The sequence below is a fragment of the Osmia bicornis genome, chromosome 5 (genome assembly GCF_907164935.1).
Source record: "Osmia bicornis bicornis chromosome 5, iOsmBic2.1, whole genome shotgun sequence".
Taxonomy (NCBI): Eukaryota; Metazoa; Arthropoda; class Insecta; order Hymenoptera; family Megachilidae; genus Osmia; species Osmia bicornis.
Genome location: NC_060220.1, coordinates 11,143,402 through 11,165,629, shown reverse-complemented (window position 1 = coordinate 11,165,629; position 22,228 = coordinate 11,143,402). Strand labels below are relative to the sequence as shown.

General features: G+C 37.4%; 1 protein-coding gene across 19 annotated transcripts in view; it reads left to right on the top strand.

Moving 5' to 3' along the window:
• LOC114878658 (F-actin-monooxygenase Mical) overlaps window positions 1-22,228 on the top strand; it is a 52,928-nt gene that overhangs the window by 2,970 nt on the left and 27,730 nt on the right. For 11 of the 19 annotated variants that reach the window (XR_003789777.2, XM_029192726.2, XM_029192725.2 and 8 more), the window contains one exon: window positions 10,891-10,895. The exons of 2 other annotated variants lie outside the window; for them this stretch is intronic. The gene's annotated coding sequence lies outside the window, so the exon portion shown is untranslated. Of the gene's footprint in view, window positions 1-10,890; window positions 10,954-22,228 lie in introns of all 19 variants that reach the window. 6 more of the 19 variants (XM_029192716.2, XM_029192710.2, XM_029192719.2 and 3 more) reach the window with 2 other exon arrangements.

Sequence of the window (22,228 nt, the reverse complement as noted above, 5' to 3'; positions counted from 1 at the left end):
AACAATACTCTGTACGAGCTTAGGAATGCTCCGCCCTGAAAGGGTGAAATATTTGCTGCGGATTTAATGTACCCCTTTGAATCCGTTGAAAATCGATTCCAGAGATTGGAATCCGCGTTCGAGTAGCTTCCGCTATTCTTAGCTCCAAAGAAACACTCGTTTCAATCGTGGTTGCAGCTGCCGTTGCATTTCGCTCCTGAAACGGAATTTATGGGTTTATCGATCCGCCTAAATCCATGTACAAGAACGGCTGCGATGCTGAATGAATTTCGTTTCGTTCGAAATCCTTAGTTTCAAGAGAATCAGACACGGTACACCTTGATACACACGTTATCGTCTTCTACTTTCGAAGAAGGAAACTTAATAACAGCTCGGTTAGATAATCGCGATCGTTCGTCTTGAAAATGACTAGAAAGCAAGAGACATTTTCATGGGAAACTTGGATGCCGTGGCTGGCGACGATAATCGAAGCCACGATCCAATTGTTTCATTGAACTTGTCTTTCTTTCAACGTCTCGAATTCCACGAAAGCTTTTTACGCTTTCTACACCGTGGAAAAATAGTTCGATACAGAGACGGCTCGATATTCCCTCCTTGAAATCGAAATAATTATATGCGTAATAGAAAGTCACCGAATGGGTGAAAACGAAAGTACGATCTATGAAATTAGAAAGAAATCCATTGAAAAGCGGACAATCTCTGAAAACGCCCCTCAGTATCGTTAGAAAGTAAATCAAAACAGTTTTCAATGTCTATATGAAAGTTTATCTTTTTTCCCCAATTATTCTATACAGTGGGCGATGAAATTATTAGAGCTATGGTAGAAAAAATAGATTTTTCGTGTTTACGTAGAAATAGGATCATAATTTTAAGATTTTTACATTGAGTAAATAATTAATTTAATTAATAATAATTAAATTGAGTAATTCAATAATATGTATACAAGAAAATACTTATAAGAATAAAGAAATACATTTACAAGATTATAGTTACATATGTATGTTAGTATTTTTGATTATTTTTTTTTTTAAGACAGGATCAACCTCTAAATAGTTCATTTTGATTGCTTTATTACTGGCCCATATTTCTGTCAAACGTTTAATCAATTATTATTTATTACTAATAATAAATGTTCCCACAAATTTTCGATGAGATTGAATTTCCAGGCCAGTCAAGAACTTTCACTCTTTTCAACTGCGTATCATAACTTTACAAGCATCGATAAATCATAGAAAAATAACAGAAACTCTGTTTAAGATTTTCATTTAAGAATTAATCGTTTTTATGTAAAATCGTCAATTAATGCGAGTGGCTTTAATAATTTGATTACCCACTGTAAATACTAATTCTGATTTTTCTTTCAAAAATCTTTCGTTCGAAAATTAGAATCCTTCATTCTATTCGTTGCATCGTCGACGATGCATAATTTGCCAGCGGTGCAATAAATGAATGCTGATGCATTGTTCGAATCTCACAATTAGCTGATTTGCATACGGCTAGACGAGCAATTATTTGCCGAGGAAAAACTTGATATCGACGACGAGGACGAATCGAGAGGTTTTGCGTGGTTATTTTTTTTTTTTTTTTTTTCATTTCTGATCGCGGACGCGAGTAGGCGGAATGCGTGCAAGAATCGCGAGCCTCGCGTTCCTCTCGTCATCGTTGCAATTATTATCGCGATGATCGTGAACACCATCGGTCTCGTAACCGGCTCGTAGGTTCTCGCGTCGGTGTACACTGAGTCCCATCGAAGTTGTCGCAGTGAAGTTGGCTACAAATTCACTAACGCATTCATGCCGCGTCGGTGAGTGAATGCGTGGCCAACTTCACTGCGACAACTTCGATGGGACTCAGTGTACAAGCTGCGAGGCGTGGAACAGCGAAATAAGAAGAAAAAAAAGAAGAAGGAAATAGTAATAATTAGGGTCATGTCGTATAATTTCGCGGTACGCGATACCTTCCTGCAATTGGATGCGATAAATTTATGCACGCTTCGCGGGTTATCGGCGGCAACGAGTGATCGTTCCGCGGCTATCATGAAACTGGAGGTTTAACAATAGAACTACCGTCGTTTGGTGCACACTTATTTTTAAATTGAAAAAATGTAGATTAAATAGATAAAAGATGAAACATAATTTAATATATACATTTATTCTTTGGCTCGATAACAGTCAACATACATTTCAACAAAAATACCTCCATAAAATTTGTAATTTAAAATAAGAAACTAGAAACCAGTGATTTTGACCCCTTTGGTAGTTCTAGTGTTAACACTAGATTTGATGCATAGTTATTTTTAAGTTGAAAGTAATGTAGAAAATTAAATAGGTAATTGCTGAAACATAATTTAATATATACATTTATTCTTTAGGTTGATAACAGTCAATATACATTTCAACAAAAATACCTCGATAAAATTTGTAATTTAAAATAAGAAACTAGAAACCAGTGATTTTGACCCCTTTGGTAGTTCTAGTATTAACACTAGATTTGATGCATAGTTATTTTTAAGTTGAAAGTAATGTAGAAAATTAAATAGATAATTGATGAAACATAATTTAATATATACATTTATTCTTTAGATCGATAACAGTCAATATACATTTCAACAAAAATACCTCGATAAAATTTGTAATTTAAAATAAGAAACTAGAAACCAGTGATTTTTACCCCTTTGGTAGTTCTAGTGTTAACACTAGATTTGATGCATAGTTATTTTTAAGTTGAAAGTAATGTAGAAAATTAAATAGATCCATCCAGTATTTATCTCGGCAGTAGCCAATATAGATTTGAACAAAAATACTTTGATAAAATTTGTAATTTAAAATAAGAAATTGGAAACCAGTCATTTTGACTCCTTTAGAACGGTACTTTATAATTATATTGTTGAATGCAAAGGATCCTAATTTCAAAGTACCTACATTTAATTACTAGAGAGTTAAATATTTTTCTTTTTCAAGTATTAGTTAACCCTTCTTGGACCATCGCATCGGTCCATTTTTGGATTGTCATTGAAACGTGACCAGCAGAACCGATCACTGATAATCGATATTCGTCTGTGCGGTTGACTCACGAGACGATTATGTTCCATCGCGGTATAATGATCATGCACGACAGGGATGACGAGTTTCCTTCGGTTTCCATACACCAACCGTAACGAAGTAATCGCGAATTGCAATTAATCGCTTTGATCTGCACCGACGCTTTCCTCAAATTTTTATCAATCTCCAATTCTCTATAATCGATTCGCGATTTGAATACTTAATATCATCGATAATCGCGATTAATCAGGCAGCTTTCATTGAGTCGAAAAATGAAGTATCACGAGTACGGTATAGTTAAACGGTAATTAAACAGCATTGTTATACTTTTTTGTCACACTTTACTTTTTAAGTAAGACAATAATATAAAATTTGAAAGTTGGAAAGCGGTTGCAAAATCCTTAAAATTGTACTGACCGGGGTAATAAATAGAGCATGATATATATACACTACCGCCAAGCAGTTTGGAAACGTTTGAATTGTTTTAAAAAATAATTAAAAATGTAAGATAAGTGATTCTACATTGCATTCTTTTGCTTAATTCTATTACTATTCTCTTCTATATTTTACTATATATGTAGGTGAAGTATATATTTTATACTTCTCCAAACTTTTTAACGGTAGTCTATTGTATATGAGAAATCATTGATCACAGCGAAGAACGAGAATGTTACAAATTATCGTATCTGTGGCGTCACTTGGAACACTAAAATACCGTTCTAATCTCTATTCTGGGTATATACGCCTCCCACGTAGCCGGACAAAAATGTAACTTCTAGAATAGCCAATTTTCAAGTAGGTATACTTCTCTGCTGCCTTCTAAAACTCCCTGGCTCGTTATTATCATTTTTATCAACTATCGCAAATAATAATAGTGAAGATAATTTCGCTAATATTATATTCGCTGACTTATCAGACCTTGTGTCGATAATATAGATCGATGAAAAATATTAAATTTCTAGCTACGCGTATCGATAGATTTATAATATTTATTTAATTAATTGACCTCGTTTGATAATCTCAGCAAACTTTTCGAAGATTCCATCTTGAACAAAGGCTTAAACTTAAACGAATATGCAAGTAGACGGTTAATGACTAATGTCTTCCAAGTCCGAGCACATTATCTTTACCTTGAGTCACGGAATCTTTTTGTCTTACTCGTTGCCAGTCTCTCAAGAAGCTAAATAGTTAATAATTGCCGAGAATGAGCCGAGGAGTTGGCATTGAAAAATGTACTAGGCATGGTAAAAAAAGATTATATACTTCCAATCGAATCGCGTATCATCGAAGAATAAGAATTTTCTATTCAACTCCTTTGCAATCTTGATTTTCAAGAATAATTCGTTTATTTTTGGAAGAGGAGTAAAGGGTAGGGATGGGATCGAGTTCAATATTTATTCACGAGACAATCAATAACCATAAGTTTCATTTTATATAGGTTTCGATTATTATTCAAAAACAAAAGAATTTCAACGGGATCGAATGTAACGCTTAAAAACGCTTAACGAATGAAAAAGTTTGAGTAGAAAATTAAGAAAAACAGAGAAAAGAAGCAAACAAGAAGGCGTATAATTCGAATAGTAATTGTATCGTCTCCGAAGACAAAATAAATTAATCAGCTAATAATAAATTAACTAGCTATTCATTTATTTTGTCTTTGGGGACGTTACATAATTATAAATTACTTTTCATAAAGCGAAACTGTTTGTACACTGACAATGAGTCCCATCGAAGTTGTCGCAGTGAAGTTGGCGCGCTAACGCCGCCGCGGCGTGATTGCGTTAGCGCGCCAACTTCACTGCGATAACTTCGATGGGACTGTGTCTACATACATACATAGTTCAATAATGTCAGATACCTGTGTAAGATTTTCGAACAAACCATTTTGCAGTAAATGTTATAGATTTTGCGTAATCGTTGTTCAAAGTGAAATTGTTACTTTTGACCTCGATCTCCCCCACTTGATCCCTAATTAAGGGATCATTTCCGAGGAGGAGGAGATTCATTTGCCTTCCTATTCGAAAGCAAGAGTGCTTATAGAATGACCCGATACGTATATTTCCTATTTTCTACAAAGACCTCTCTCAGTAGGAGATGTTGGTATAGAAAGGATCGTTGCATCACGATCTCGTAGATCGTCCCGTGAATCATGTTCCGCATTTAATTGCCACCAGTGCGAGCGGCTGTGCTACGTTTAGAAGTAACTTTAACCGCACTCAGAGTCCGGAAAAGACGGAAAGAAGACGAACGTGTTTCGGTTCTATTTTTGCTACCCGAAAGGTCTCGTATTTCTGACTGGCTGCTGAAGTGTAGTTAGTTCAATTCGATACCATCTCCTCGTTAAAATCGAACCGTAGCCACTATCGATTGGACCTGAATTATTTCGTTGATAGAGAGATTTTAGATTTAGAATGAATTGCGACGTACGATAGATAACGCTACTTGAAATATTTGTTTTTCATTGATTATGTACACGAGTTATCTATTGACTTCAGAATCGCCTGTGTCACAACAAAGTCGTTATCAAACGTGGAATTATGAATCGATATCGCGTGGAAAAATGAAATTTCTCAATAATCAAAGATAAATGGTAATTGGTTTTGAAAATAGGGCCGGCCCTGATATTTCGGGGGTCCAAGGCTAGCCCCTTCATATAAAAAAAGTACCTCAAATAAAATTTATAAAATTTTGTCTAACTAATTTAGATTTGCATTTCCATCGATTAATATTCAAGTAAACATTACAGACGCAAAATCGTCTTATGGGAGCCCTAGGCGGCCTAGACCCAGGGCCGGCCCTGAGATTTCGGGGGTCTGAGGCGAGCTCCGAAAAAGGGCCCGTTCATGTAAAAAAAGTACCTGAAATGAAATTTATAAAATTAACATTAAAGCTTGTATAACTAATTTAGATTTGCATTTACATTGATTAAATATTCAAGTAAATACTCTTCTTGCATTCTTAGACGCAAAATCGTCTTACGGGAGCCCTGGACCTTAGGCGGCCTTGTTTGAAAAGTTATTTATTTAATTTCGGTAAACAGTATTCTCAAGTATAACAAATAGTTAGAGAAATATTGAACTCACGACAGAGACACGTGGCACACATATTTCCCTAGAATATTAAACAAACATCAAAATTTTCGAGTAAATACACCGTATCGTGGCAATTTTCCAAACGCTTATCTTCTACGCTTTTCACAATATCAACATCTTTATTATTCTAAACAGATATATTTCATTTAGGAAAATGTAAGTTTCTGTTATTCAAATCTTATAGGATTTCTAACGTTTCAAAATGAACGATTCGATTCGCAAGGATCTAGTAATTAGACATCGAGCTAATTGTTTCTGGATTAGATGGGATTCTAAGTTTTAGAGGTTCATCGACTTATTTAAGGAAATTTATATTTCTATCAAGTATAACGTTTGCCCCCTCCACTGCGACGGTCTCGTTGCGGACGATCTAATTAACGGAGCAACAAACCCTGAAAAGTCGGTGCAACGGACGCGGGAGAGGCCTTGCTCTCCTCTTCTTTTCCTCTCGCGATGCGTATGCGTTTAACGAGGACGGAGAAACGAGGAGAAGAGGGCACCAAGAAGTGCGAAGAGAAAGTCTCTGAAAAAGCCGTGCGACTCGCGGAAAAACTCGCGGGAAATTCCTTTTCCGTCGAGGAAAATCACGTTTCAAACGATCCTCGACCGGTAAACGTTGTAACTTTTTCCGCTTCGCAATTAGAACAAAGTGTTTCAGGAAAAATTCGAAATTTCTTCGGGAGAACCTTTTTCTTTATACAAATGCAACGACGCGAATTCTTATTTCTTTCAAAACGAGTGAAAAATAATAAAGAATTTAAATAATGTATTAAACAATCTGAATGTAATTATTATACAAACTATATTCAATTATATTGAAAATCTCTCTAATGACCGGTTTCCAGCTATGATTTCTAATTAAATTAATTGAGAGTTAATTAAGCAGCTTTGTAATTGCTCTTTTAATCAGAAACGGTTCGTAAGAGAAGAAAAAGATTATTCCAAATCTTAACAATCTTTTTGAATTTTAGATAGAAAATCTGGTAGCGAGGGTGTTGAATTAAATAATTATACGAATTAATTTTTACTCTTATATAATGTGCAATAAAATTGATTTAAAATCTCAATTACCGTAGCTTACACCATAATTCTGCATTAAATGGTGTTTTCATGTAAATACAGAGATTCTAGGGAACGGTAGTATTAGATAGGGGTTGTTGGACGTTTTATTACAACAGTCTGAAAAGCGTCTCGACGCTCGGCATCGTCATTTCGCTTCCCCCTCTGTTGCTAGGATAAAAAACGCACCCTCCTTCGTCGATCGAATGTTTTCGGATTTTCTCGATGAATTTCTATCCTTATTGAAAAAGTATCTCTTTGATTGTGAAAGGGTTATATACATAGATCCACGTACATTCGCGATTAAAATAGATTTTCCAAGGAAAAATGGCGATGTCCCAGGCTCCCAAATTTTATTATAATATTAATTAATCAAAATTAATATTCGAAACAAAGAGCAATGGAATTGAAATAGAAGAAAGATAGAAGGATCTGCTAAAAATAATGGAGGAAATAGGATAGGTAGCTTAAAAAGGGGAAGCAGAATCGAAAAAGGAGAAAACGGAAAGGAGGGCTGACGAACGTTTTGTTGCGAGAGTTTGAGAAGCGTCTCGACGCCTGGCGCCGTCCAACGGCCCCATCCGTGTCCCGGGATATATAAACGCACCCTCGCTGCTAGGAGCTTTGTCCTGCGAAAGTAATGACGTCAGCGACAGAGATCGCACCACCCCTCTATAAGCACACGATCATCAGTTGCACCCGTGGAGAAGAAACTCGAGGGAGACGTCGTCAAGCAAGGACAACAGTGTCTCTCGTGTTTAATTAAACGTATGCATACGGTTGATTAAAATTCAACGAATTTTCGAAGTTCGTCTTATAAATCAATGATCGCGTTACGTGGATGTTGCGGCATGGAATTTTTTCAATCATAGAAGAGACCAATTTCTGGGGTTGAAATTTAACCCTTTGTGGTACAACATCGTGTCACACTCGTTACGCAATTTACAGTTCAAATGTATTAAAATTGGCTGGTATTTTTAGTACTCAGTCAAGGATTGTTGGATGCTGTACTTTATTTGTTTTAAAATTAAAACATATTTTGCAAGCATTAACAAGTACACGAGAGTCGGGTCGCGGGCCGCTCATCCGAATCTGCCCGACTGTACCCGACCGAATCCGAAACAGTCGGGCTACCCGACTGCACGCATGTATCGGTCGCCCACCCGAGCTCACCCGATTTTTTCCGAGGCCGGCCGAACCCGTAATATAGAGTTGTCGAGTACTCGTAATTTACAAGCCGAGCTGAACTCGCTTCGATTGTTCGGTTCGAAATTCGAGTACTGAAATACACGAGAGTCGGGTCGGGTCGCGGGCCGCGGCCCGCGGGAGCTCGTCCGAATCTGCCCGACTGTACCCGACCGAATCCGAAACAGTCCGGCTACCCGACTGCACGCATGTATCGGTCGCCCACCCGAGCTCACCCGATTTTTTCCGAGGCCGGCCGAACCCGTAATATCAGGTACCCGCACATCCCTATAGCAGACACATTAGTTAAACCTAGACGCGATACATACATATATGCTTTGGGAACACGTTTAATCTAGATAGTAGAAACACGATGAATCAGACTGTGGTGGGTTCGCAGATTTCGCCCCGATGAGTACATAATCCAATGTTCCAAGAATCCTGTTCACCACCCACGACTCTGTTTTTCCATCTTCTTTCTACCGATAGTCTGGGTTAAATTAATTTTCAAAAGATTTCGAACAAACCAACCTGTCATTATTAGGATTTGGTTATTAAATAAATAACAGGCCGTATCTTTTACTTTAATTGAAAAATGAACTTTATTTAATATCAAGGAAGGTACGTCTGAATACTTTGAAAGATTCAACCGAACTGAACCTTGGTAAGAAAACCGTTGGGCAGTCCGACGGTTTTATCTGCTCTTATAAACATTTCGGAAATCCGAGAGCTTATTTGAAAGAGAATTATTAGAAGGGTGACGATCGAGAGGTTCTTATAATCAAATTAATTTAACAGATTCTCTTTTTGTTTTGCTTCAAGTTGTTTAATAAACTCAACAGTCATTGTCAGAATCTTGTTAGCCTACAGAAAATAGCTTCGTTACAATGAACGCGTTAAACAACTTTGTGGAAAGGAAAGGAAAGGAAAAAAAAAAATTCCCATCTAATTAACAAGTCGGACGTTTGCAATTTTTATCATTGTATGTTAATCGGCTTAGTTTCTCGCGTCCTTGCTCTCTTACCAGTTAATTCGACGCTATATTTCGCATTATCCCGGCTTGTCCTAATTATGATAAACTCGTTAAGCCATGGGCGATATCTCTGCGTGTACCTTCCCTCCGTACGATATCGCGTGAAATTTTCACCGGGCCAATTATCCGCAATTACCTGCTCATTTTCATGCGTGTACCTTCTATTTTAGTCTTTCGAGGTTTCCATAAAATCGTGGGATAGAGTTTGCTTTTCTTCGCTGTCTTCTTTACATATATGTTAAATCCTGCCGTATTGATCGTAATCGCGGTTACAGACGTCACTCCACGAGGAAAATTGCGATGCAGGGAAAACAGGAATGTTAATTATTTATTATTTATTATTTAGATGGCGATTCGATCGATATCTTACACGATTCTATTACCAAATAAGGACACGTATTTCATTGATTCGAAGTAAGATTGATTAGAAACGATTAACAGAGATGGTTTCTGAATCATCGAACGATTATCTCGGCTGACAATAATTGAACCTGTCGTATTCGAACAAGAAAGATAAAGAATAGTCTTGCGATAAAAGTGTTATCACGGTTACCGGTTAATCTATCTCTCTCGGTTACTCGAGCCAAGCTTCTTATCGTCCTCTTTGAATTAGCCCTTCGTAGGTTCTGCTTGCGCTAACATTATCTCTGATAAGGAAGTGCCGGTACCTCGGCTTCTTTTTATCACCAACCCTCGGTTTTTCCTTCTGGTCCGAGGGAAAAGATTCTCCGGTAGCAGAGTGCATTCTAATTCGGTGTATCTACCGGTTCGTTCTAAACAAGCGTCATAAGTGATTGTCAAGAATGTCAGAATTGAAAATAGTAGATCCTAAATTTAAATTTATCTTCCATTGACCTGAAGAATTTGCCTTGATCGTTTATTTTTTTTATTGCGATGAACTTTGTCGGATTAATCTCCCTGCCTGGCGTGATTATTAGAATAAACAAGCAATTTGTTACACGAAACGTGTTATCAGTGTGATTAAAGTAATCTTTCTTTTAATTTATTTGCAAAAGATGGAACATTTATCGGAAAAAGAAAGAACGAAGGGGTCATTGGTATCATTTTGCAGGATTTATAATTAATTACTTCAACTTGGTGAGAAGTTATCAGATGTGTATTATCATTTTTAAATATTTTGCTCATTTTTAGAAAGAGAAATTATGAAATTTTCAAACAATTTATTTCCCATTATTTTGTCCAATTTTTTTATATGTAATGATATTGGATTGCTGCATATTAAATAGCCTGTTTTTTAAATAATATTATTCTACTCGTGTCGAGATCATTGAATTGAACATCATTGTGATGCACGAACATTTTTTCGTCGAGGTCAATTGTAGTGAAAGGATTAATAATTCTATATTAGGCATTACGATTTTCGTTTCAATGACCGTCAAATATAGTCGAGGAAAAGAATATGCAAATTTTTATTCAAATATACCCATCATTAATGTAATTTTTCTTTTCTATGTTTCAGATCCTGTAATCATTTCTCCTCTTAATTTTTCAACGCGCAAACAAAAATCGAGAGGTAGCCAAGGTATTCTTTTCATTACTAATTTTTCTCATAGCGTGACCGCTAACGATGGTACACTCTTCCGATTAATAATCGAGTTAGAAGAATGTACTATACGAATTTGCGTTTAGAACAGGCTGGTAGAGTTTCGAAGGCGTCCTTAAAACGTCATCGGGTGCCTCTTTCCTTCGTGCATTCGTTATTGAACGTGGTTCCGTGGGATGGTACGAGGTCAGAGCGGTGCCATGTTTGCCCTAGTTCCTAGTCGATTTATCCAAAGAGTTTTATTCGGTTTCTTTTTTTAACGCGTGTAACCGGTGACCCGTGGCTGTAACTCGTCGAGATGCGGGTGGTTTTATTTTATTTTTATTTTTATTTTCACGTTGTGCAACGCCAACCTCTTCGAATTCGTACGAGGATTCCGCGAAGGCAAATAGAGCATCAGCTTTGCGTCAGCGTTTGGCTTCGAAATCCAACGCGAGTAAATATACACGTTGCGGAATGAACAATTTTTAAAAACACCGTTACCGCTATGCCATTAGAATTTTTAACAGTTTTTGTTTAACACAATAGATAAATCTCTTAAATACGGTTTGCAACAGTACACTAATTAAGACAACAGATTACACGAATGATAAATAATGCAATACCGATTTTCTAACAGAAGTGTACCACAAAAGTGTAACGCACGATGCACTTTCTTCCGTCTAACGAATCTACACGTGTACAGAATGAGCTTGTACAAGTTAATAAACTCGCAACAACACTCTATGTTTACTTCGTCTGAGGGTTGTCTGTCGTCGTTGACGAACGTGCTAATTGTCGAGGGAATTTAAGGAGCCTCTCTAATTACCAGTCTGACGAATTCTTTCACGCCTTGCTTCTTAACACTTCGACTATTATACGCCATTTTATATAGTAGCTTTGGAAAACTACATTTTTCTAATATTCTAAATTCGAATGGCAATATAAAGGTAACGAAGTCTTTATTTGGAAAAATTTTATTTAATATCTATTTTCAAAAGAAAATAGAATTTCAAGATTTTTAAGAACGAAGGGTACTAGATCCTCCTCTATCTATATTACCATTTTCCTTAAGAAAGATTTAAGTGTCCTCTATCTATATTGCCATTTTCCTTAAGAAAGATTTGAGTGTCCTCTTCTATCTATATCGCCATTTTCCTTAAGAAAGATTTGAGTGTCCTCTATCTATATTGCCATTTTCCTTAAGTAAGATTTGAGTGTCCTCTATCTATATCGCCATTTTCCTTAAGAAAGATTTGAGTGTCTTTTATCTATATTGCCATTTTCCTTAAGAAAGATTTGAGTGTCCTCTATCTATATCGCCATTTTCCTCAAGAAAGATTTGTCCTTCTCTATCTATATCGCCGTCTTCCTTAAAAAAGATTCGAGTGTTCTCCTCTATCTATATCGCCATCTTCCTCAAGAAAGATTCGAGTGTTCCTTGTATATTTACATCACTGAGATTTATCTAGAACCATATCTATGAGTTTAAATCCCCTGTTCAGGTAGCCAAGAAAAAGGATGATCCACTAAGCCCGTCTTGAATTTCATTGTTCTAAAACGATCTCCTTTCTTATCTCCGCTAACAATAGAAACGTACCGTTGGCGTTGCGCTTCTTTTCTCTGCTCGCCAAGTTATAAATTTATAGCAATTAACAGTGTATCAGAGCCGGTAGACGATAGACAGACAAGCAGGTTGTGGACCTCGCTTTATTGCCAGCCGTGCAACGACACTTAGACCGTTCACCATGTGCACAATAATGTGCATATCGTTGCTGAAGCATGTAGGCGCACTTGTTCGATCAACCACGTACCATACTATTCTCGTCCCATTGATTTTATTGGACGAACGCGTGTCCATGTACCCGCCGATATTACCGACAACCCATTCGTCCATTATTAACACCCTTGTCTTTGAAAAATTTCCGGTTAATAGTCCGATGACCGGCGCTTTTATAAAACTCAATGTATACTTACGGAACCTCATAGAGAGCTGCGACGATCAGTAGGAAATATTTTATCGTAGATTCAAGGTGTTTTCCAACCTTTTTTGTGCCATGCCCCACCTAAGCGTTTGTAAAATTCTTATGCCCCCTATGTAACACATACATAATTTTTAATATTCAAAAATTGAATTGTTCACTGAAGAAACTTAGAAACGATAGGTTTTAGGAAAAAATCGCTAGGAAATTCAAGAACTGAAATTCAAGTAGGAAATAATTTTAATGAAAGATTCTTCTATATTATTTGAACTTAATTTTTAACTAATTTTTCTATATTATAAGGTTAACTTAAACTTTGGACGAGTCGATTTTTGAATTGCCATCCTTAACAATCACATTGCCCCCCTGTCGTGCGTGGGCCCCACGTTGGGGAACGCTGCTTTATACTGACGGTGTACCTACGTGTATCTTTATCTTTTCTTTTTCGTCGAAATAGGGATACTACAATACGCATTGTAATACACAGAGTCTTATATCGCGAGGAGTTTAGTTGTTCGTTTCTCTCCTTTTTCCTTCTTCTAGGTATTGCTTTTATTCATTGTAAGATGCGGTCTTTCAATACCTTTTCCTCACACTTTTCTTCCTCTCGATTGTACCCATTTCTTTATCTACATTTTACACCCCAGGGGCGTATACAGTCCCCTTTCAAGAACGATAAAATCTTGAAATTCTTAATTGAATTTTACATTTCCTTTCAACACTTTGTTCTCCGATGATTGATTTTTTAATTAACACGTACAGAGAACTATTCACCGGGTATCTCGCGTGGTCAGCAATTTATATTTTCGCCGTTTTATCGGCAAGTTGCTCCGTTCGGAATTCTTATCAAAGAAGGGTCATCGAGGTGCACCATTCGTCATCCACCGTCTTTCTTCCCTTTCGTACATTACGCGATAGAAACCGGGACTAATTACGAGACAACGAGGTTATTCGAATAAAATTTCTCCGGTAAATTGGTTGTGGAATTGAAAGGGAATTGGAAACGCAGATAGATTGATATTCTTCATTTATTTTTTTATTTTCTCTTTTTATAAATGTAGAAATTATTTTATAAGATATCGCACGCCTCCAGAAATACATAAAGTAGATTTAGTGTCACTAACAGCTTCTTCATCGACGCCCACGATGGTTCGTAAAATTCGTCAGCTTGCTCGCTCTAGTTGAGCGGAATTGCATCCCTCGTTCGCCCACCTCGGTCGTTATATTTATAGAGGCACACTCACCTTCTCTTCTTCTGTTTCCTTGCACCCGTTGTTTGTTATTTCCCGGCGAACTGTTCGTTTAACTATATACCTCGCAAAAATCCTGGAAAACTGGATTGTCGAACCATGAATAGAGAAAAATTTAAGATTTTTCCATTTTTCATGCAGTTACTGGAACTGGGGTGCATCCTAATCCCCTTTGAATAGCCAGGTAGATCTACCTGTAAATGAATCATTCCAATACCTTGCAGTTTCCGATTTGGTGTACTTTGAAGTACACCTGGTGTCATAAAATTCTATTGCCTAGAATTTCTTTTAAAATTATTTTTTCGATAAACATCGGGGTAAGAACATTGAATACCTTATTTAAGATCACTCCAACGAATTAAAAACGATTCTTTGCTTTTCATTGTAATTAAAAGTAGCGCTGGTGTAATTAGGGATAGAGAAGATGGTTACATCAGAGCACTGTATGAAACAGTAAATTAAAATGTGTCACAACGTTCCATTATCTGTGATCCCTGAACTGTTACACTGCTCGTTATTTATGCATCTACATTCCCATCGTCCCACATATTTAGAAGTATTACATGCAAAGAGATTCTGGGTCAGAGAAAAACCGTGTAAAAGTCAACAGAGAGAGAGCGCGCCTGCTGAAAATGGTTATTGATTTTGAGGCGGTGTCTGCACGGTTCCCTTACATTTAAAAAAAAAGAAAAAGAAATAAACCCTACTTTTACTTTTAGCAGGTGCATCTTCGTCGAGCAACTTGACGGATCATCGAGGATGCAGTGAAACCTCGATTTAACTAATTAGCAAGTTGATGATCGGATAATTATGTTTCCTTAACGATCGAGAAATTCGTTCTTACCATTACTTTTAACATGGAAAGTATAATTTATTAACAGAGTAATTTTCTTTTAATTTACCCTTTCACTCTTTATGACAGTAAATTATATAATAGAGTTAATTTGAATTTAAAGTTATTTACATTATAGAGGTAATTTATTAAGAATTATTAAGAATAGAAAAAATAATTAGAATAGAGATTAATATAGGCTCGTTATGACCCACATAGGATTTGATTATTTTCTAATTAACTTAAAAAATTATTTTCCGAGAAATTATTAGGCTAACAATTAAAGAGGTTAATTGGGCAATTAATGATACTAATTGGTGTCCGATACTGTTACGTACCAAAAGAATGCAATCATCATAATTTTCAAAAATGGCCCATCCGTGTGCGATATTAGAAACAAAGTGCTCCAAAAATTATCTCTAGAGTAAAGAATACTAATATCGAAATTTCAATTCCCACTCAGAGTCGGAAGAAACTCTTAACTAGGTTTTATGCTAAAATCTGTGTCAATCACATTTCATAGACACGTGTATAAGAATGAGTATAGAATCATGAACGAACAACGTTCTACCTTGTAGCGTGTAACATTGTCCGAATAATCATTCGAATGATCATTCATTGATATTCATTCAGGCTTCGTTTCATCGCCACTCCTATTGAACGGTACAGTTCAGCTGCTTTCTTTTTTATTCAAACAAATAACATATACTCATTTTCCAGTTAATTGAAATATATTTTCTTTTCTTTCAAAGACACTCGAAAACATCCAATTAAATTTCGACGATATAACAATTTTTGGAAAAGAAAATTTATCTTAACCGTGGATGTTTCATTTAACCCTTTGAGAGGCACTTTTTTCTTCCGAACAAATTATTGCAAAATTGCAAAATTGCAAAATTCATGTTTTGGGAAATTCAAAAATAGAATTGCAAAAATAGAATGGCAAATATTCATTTCAATGTATAATGTTGAAGAAATCTGCAAATTAATTTCGAATTTAAAGAAATACTGAAAACAAAAAGATGGTAGAAATACGTATCACTGGCCCTGAAAGAGTTAAGAGCTCATCGAGATTCTAAGGTGGAAATATGTCGTCCCATTTCGACGACGAACTTTTTACCAGAGCAGCAGCTGAAACCGTCTCGTTTGTTGTATTTATAGACTGCTGCCCTCGCCTCTGATCATTTATGTATAAAGGCCGTTGTTACTTTGTTCCACGGGAAACAGGTATTCTGCCAATGATATCGCTGGTTTTGGTGTGCGCGTGATACCTGGAGATAAAGAGAAAGAGCCAGGACGAATCTGGCACCGCTGAAAGTTTCTTTTCCACCGGTCTACAGGCTTCTTGTTCCCTTTTACCTTTTTCTTCCCGGACTGACTGGGTCATTTTGGCGTAGGTCGTTCCGTGTCTCATTCATTTTTTTCTCACTAAAGCCCACTCGTACCTATGTACTTTTGTGAAAGGAGCCTGGATCGTACATCGTATACTTTTCCCTACGACACTTCTTTTTATAATCGTGTTAATTCTTCGTAGGAAATTAAAAAAAAAAGAAAAAAAATATATAAAATATATACTGATCGAATTGAGGGGTATACTTCCGAAAGGCCCCATCACCCCAGGACAACCAAACTTCGGATTTATAGTAATTGAGGGACGAGAAATCGAATGAGACCATTTTCAGAACTGGCAAATAAACCGTTCTCGAGATCTACAGGGTATTCTAAAAGTGCGGAAACCCCCTATTATCTTGATAACAACGCATTTTCACGGAAAATGACTAACCTAACCCTAACCCTAACCTAGGTTAGTTAGTCATTTTGCGTGGAAATGCGTTCTTATCACGATAATAGGGGGTTTCCGCACTTTTAGAATACCCTGTATATCTGGAGAACGGTTTATTTGCCAGTTCTGAAAATGGTCTGATTCGATTTCTCGTCCCTCAATTACTATAAATCCGAAGTTTGGTTGGCCTGGGGTGATGGGGCCTTTCGGAAGTTTCCCCGAATTGAGTAACCTCCTCATTTTTCGAAATCGGTTAAAAATGAAGGATTCGGAAATTCGTTGAATCTGGAGCAGAAGATCGTTCTCTCGATCCTTCGAAGAAAGCCGAGTGAACGATAATGGCTCGGTTCCAAGTTCTTCCAAAACATGGCCACGACACCTTGCGCACGGTGTAAGCTCATCCTACGTTGCTCAATAACGTTTCAAGACTTCTAATAGATAACCCAGTGAACCGTTTGCCCGGTTGAGCTCGTTCTTTAAACCGCGCGCGACGTTTTAACATTCGGGTCGCTTGCTCGATCAAGCGTCGCAGGTGGCTCAAAGCTTACGGTAAATTTCTGTACGCCGTTTTCAATAGGTCATTGATACGATGGTTTTTGTACAAACTAATTTACCGGAATGTTCATCCTAGAACCGCTACTCGACAAGTTAACTAAAATATAAAAACCAATGAAGGAAGAAGAATCTCGAAGAAAATATTACATCTGCTCTTAATTATTTTTAGATTATCATTAAAGAAAGTATGTTTGAAAACAACGCATCACTCGTGCGATGTGGAACGTGCGACTGGTGTACCGTGTAAATTTTTCAACCTTAATGACATTAATAGAACTAATTTATAAGGTACGTGACCACCAGAGAAATTTGATCTATATTTGTTTGTTGAAGTAGATAAATGTCTAAGTTTTAATAGAGATAACGGTTGACGGTGAAATTGTGTTACAGGTGTGAATCCGAATGTAATTGGAATTTACAGACGGCAGAAATTGAGATACGTACATACACTAGTGGAATTAATTAATGGACAGTTAAATTTTTACTTAAATTATTTAATATATAATCATTTATATTTTATATTCTAATCATTGTTTTCTAATTTTAAGGCGTTGCTTATATAAAAAAATCAGTAAAAAGACCATTTACAGGCATGCTTTTAATATACAATAAAAACTACAATTTCAATATATCAAAGGAGGTAGAAACAAAAATAATAACACAGTTTACATCTTTTTAATTAAAATTTTAAAAACATATACAAACGAAATCGTGTGAAAATATGAAGTATAAATATTACAGATTACAATTAGCATAGCAGAATATACATATTCTGCAGAAATATGAAATAAAAGAATATTTTTATTATGCAAAGTGTCCAGAACGAATTCCACTAGTGTAGTTTCGCACCGTCATGTCAGCAGAGGAATCGTTTCTCATAGCGCGCACACGATCAGCTGTTCCGGCCATTATCACAAATTGTCCCTGCAAACGAGCATCATCCGACGACCACCGCGTTATACCTACGCTCATGCTTTCCTCTTCTCCTACTTTTCTTCTTCCAAGAGGCTCTTAGCCTTTTTAAGAAACGACCGAACATTCCGAAGTGAAAAGTCAAAATCATTTCCCCGATGAAAATTAGAATTTTCATTAGAATTCATGCTTACTCTATGCATCGTTATTTTCCCTGGAGAGGTTTAATCTGATCGCGAGTGTATTCGCAGTTTATCAGCTCTTACGTTAATTATATCCTACCCGGAAGCAGAATTCTGCTTAGAATAAATAACTCGGATAATTATTTTTATCCTCGAAGAAAAATATATAGGGTGTCTCGTAACTTCTGTAACACGGGGGGAATGAGGGGTTGCTGGGATAATTTTGAACAACTTTTTCCTTTATCAAAATCTTGGTCGAAGCTTCGTTTTTGAATTATTCACGAAAAACACTGGCGCGCTCGATCACGATAGCGTTGGCTCTCAACCGCACCCGATCGTGGTCGTGAACAAACGCATAGACACAGCGTGGGTGTCAAGGGAATCGTGCGACTAATTTCACATTGTTCTTAATTTAAGACGATGTAACATTTGGGGTATACTTCCGAAAGGCCCCATCACCCCAGGACAACCAAACTTCGGATTTATAGTAATTGAGGGACGAGAAATCGAATGAGACCATTTTCAGAACTGGCAACTGAACTGTTCTCGAGATATACAGGGTATTCTAAAAGTGCGGAAACCCCCTATTATCTTGATAAGAACGCATTTTCACGGAAAACGACTAACCTAACCCTAACCTAACCTAACCCTAACCTAACCTAACCCTAACCTGGGTTAGGTTAGTCATTTTCCGTGAAAATGCGTTCTAACCTAGGTTAGGGTTAGGGTTAGGGTTAGGTTACTCATTTTCCGTGAAAATGCGTTCTTATCAAGATAATAGGGGGTTTCCGCACTTTTAGAATACCCTGTATATCTCGAGAACAGTTCAGTTGCCAGTTCTGAAAATGGTCTCATTCGATTTCTCGTCCCTCAATTACTATAAATCCGAAGTTTGGTTGTCCTGGGGTGATGGGGCCTTTCGGAAGTTTCCCCAACATTTGTCGGACGCTTCCTTCGATACCCACGGTGTTTTAATGCGTTTGTTCACGACGACGATCGAGCACGGTTGAAAGCCATCACTTTCGTATTTGAGCGTGCACACGTTGACCAGTGTTTTTCGTTAATAATTCAAAAACGAAGCTTCGGCCAACATTTTGGTAAAGGAGATAGTTGTTCAGAATCACCTGAGCAACCCCTGATTTCAGGAGGAGTTACGGGACACCCTGTAGAAGCATCCGATATCACAGCGGGCGTGCTTTGATCTTGGTAAGGACGTCTATCGGGGAAAGTTCCCCTGTTTCCATTTTCCCGGTGCAATGAGCATCTCTCGCAAAGGCATCTGCAGGAGGAGCGACTAGTTATCAGGTCGTAAGTTCAAAGAACCGTGTAGAAGAGCATCGGGTGTATCGAGTGGTGTTCGACTACCGTGATATTACGATCGCTCGCGAAATATGTACTTCGCTCTGCATAACAAGTCATTGTACTTAAGTGAAATTAGCATTCGCTAGATAAAATTGCGCGCATCGAGCTCATTATCACGCGCGGTGCAAACTGTGACGGAAAGATTCGAACGAGACGAAAGACTTTCCTTTTCGTTCGAAAGCGTTCAACTCTACGAATTACTTTATTAATTTGAGTTTGTTTTTTTTTAAGAATCTAAATCGAGATTCGAACGGGACGAAAGACTCCTTTTCGTTCGAAAGCGTTGAATTCAACGAATTAGTTTATTAATTAAAATTTTTTTTTTTAAAGAATCTAAATCGAAATTCGAACGAGACGAAAGACTCCTTTTCGTTCAAAAGCGTTGAACTCTACGAATTATTAGCCGAATTATTATTATTGAGAAGGCGGCTAAAGTATTTAAACTTTTTTAAACGATAAGAGTTATCGAAATAATTCTTGCGGCATTGTGTTTAGTGAGTGAAAATCTCAACGAATGGCCGAAAAATATTTTTTTTTTTGCCACTTCAAAATAAGTTGATGAAGAGTTTTAGTCTAGTTCGAAGGGTTGGCTTTAGAACGAATCTCGCTCTACTTTTACCTAGTTTTATTAATTTGAGTTTTTTATTTTTGAAGAATCTAAATCGATACCGAAACGCTATTAAATATCGATATTATTTTTAACCGACTTCGAAAAAGAAAAAGATTACTCAATTCGATCAGTATATATCTTTCTTTTTCTTAGTTTTCATCTGGAAAAAAAAATGTTACAAGGAGTAAACGACTCCCGGTGGCCTCGATGGCGGAGCGTTAGAAATTGCCCAGAGCAGAGTCGGTTAATTCGCCTCCCATGAATTATGTGACTCGGATCGCGGAAGTCGTTTCTAAATTGATTCGTAAATCAATAGCGGAGCGTGACCGAATCTCTCTCTTCCGCCGTGCGTCTGCGATACGGCGATACGGTGCATCGCCACGGTTCTCGGATTCTTTGCATTTATCTGCAATCGTAAGACGAGCACCGATGATCCGCGTGAAACGTTCGAATGTAAATACGTAACTTTAAGTATCCCTTTCGTACATCGAAACGATTAAATCGACCTCGAGATTCGTTGAATCGTCTTAAAATTAAAGCGGTTGCATTGTCGTGGAATTAAAGGTGGCCGGATCATCCTCGAGCCATTTGAAATGTCAGGAGATGCTGGCCGACATGCTTTCTGCATGCCTTTCGCGATTTCACTCTATTATGTACGTGGGATGTTGAGAAAAATACGAGGAATTACATCCCCCACGCTTTGTTCCTCTGCATTTATAGAATAGAATTCCGTCGAGGGGGTGTGCAGAATTTCTTAATAGACTGATGTCATTCGAGAATCTACAATTTTATCACACGTCGCTATTCTTCGATTCTTCCTTATTATTTCTCTCATCTGGAGCCGCCGCTTTACGAAGCTATTTCACCGACTCGTTTCTAAGCGCTCGCCGATAGGGTTGCCCTATCTGAGATAATGGAAAATCAATAGGAGCAATTGGTTTGCAGTTTCGCAAGACGGATGGAAGCAATGTCACGCGTGTCGATGGAATATCACGGGAACTGTATTTGATTTTTAAGATCACGGAATGGTCGAAACGCCTCCGCTTCTGGTGTTGACGCGTGCGTCGGGTGATGCTCCGTTCGTTGCCATTTAATTTTCCTGGATCGAATTTTTGAATTTAGAAACGATTCGAGCGTTTCGATACGGTATTCTTAGCTCCAGAAGAAAGCGATGCTGTTGTTCTCTGTAAACGGTGACGTTTTACTCGTCCTCCGTTGTGCTTCTGCCAAGAGGCAGAGATATTCGACGGAAATAAAACGTGGTTGGAAAATTCCAGGGTAAATCTGGTGTCGCGTTCGAGGCAGAAAAAGCAGCCGTCACGCGACCCAACCAGAAGAAACCGCAAACAGGCTGCTGATGGCAGTAAATACTTATCGATTGGTGCGATACCATTTAAACGAATAGGAAATATTTTAAATAAAAATTAGATACTATCGATTGTTAACCCTTTTGCTGTCTCGCGAATTTTTCAACTTGCACCAGTTGGCCACAATACAAATTTCATATAAAAAATTTTATAATGGCAAAGAACTGCGAAATATATTAAAATAACGGTACAATCTTGCCAATAACATTTTTCTTATCGTTAGTGGTGGCCCCGTGACGCAGTTTAACCAAATTCATGGTGGTCATCGGTGACCACTATGGTACAAATGAAAAGACAAGCGTCGTTCCCATGGGACCGTCGTGGCAGAGAAAGGGTTAACGAAATGCCAGATTTTAGCAGATGAAATGGTAAATTTTGGAAACACGAAAAGTCCGACGCGATTTCATGACAGAAAAATGAAAAGACAAGCGCCGTTCCCA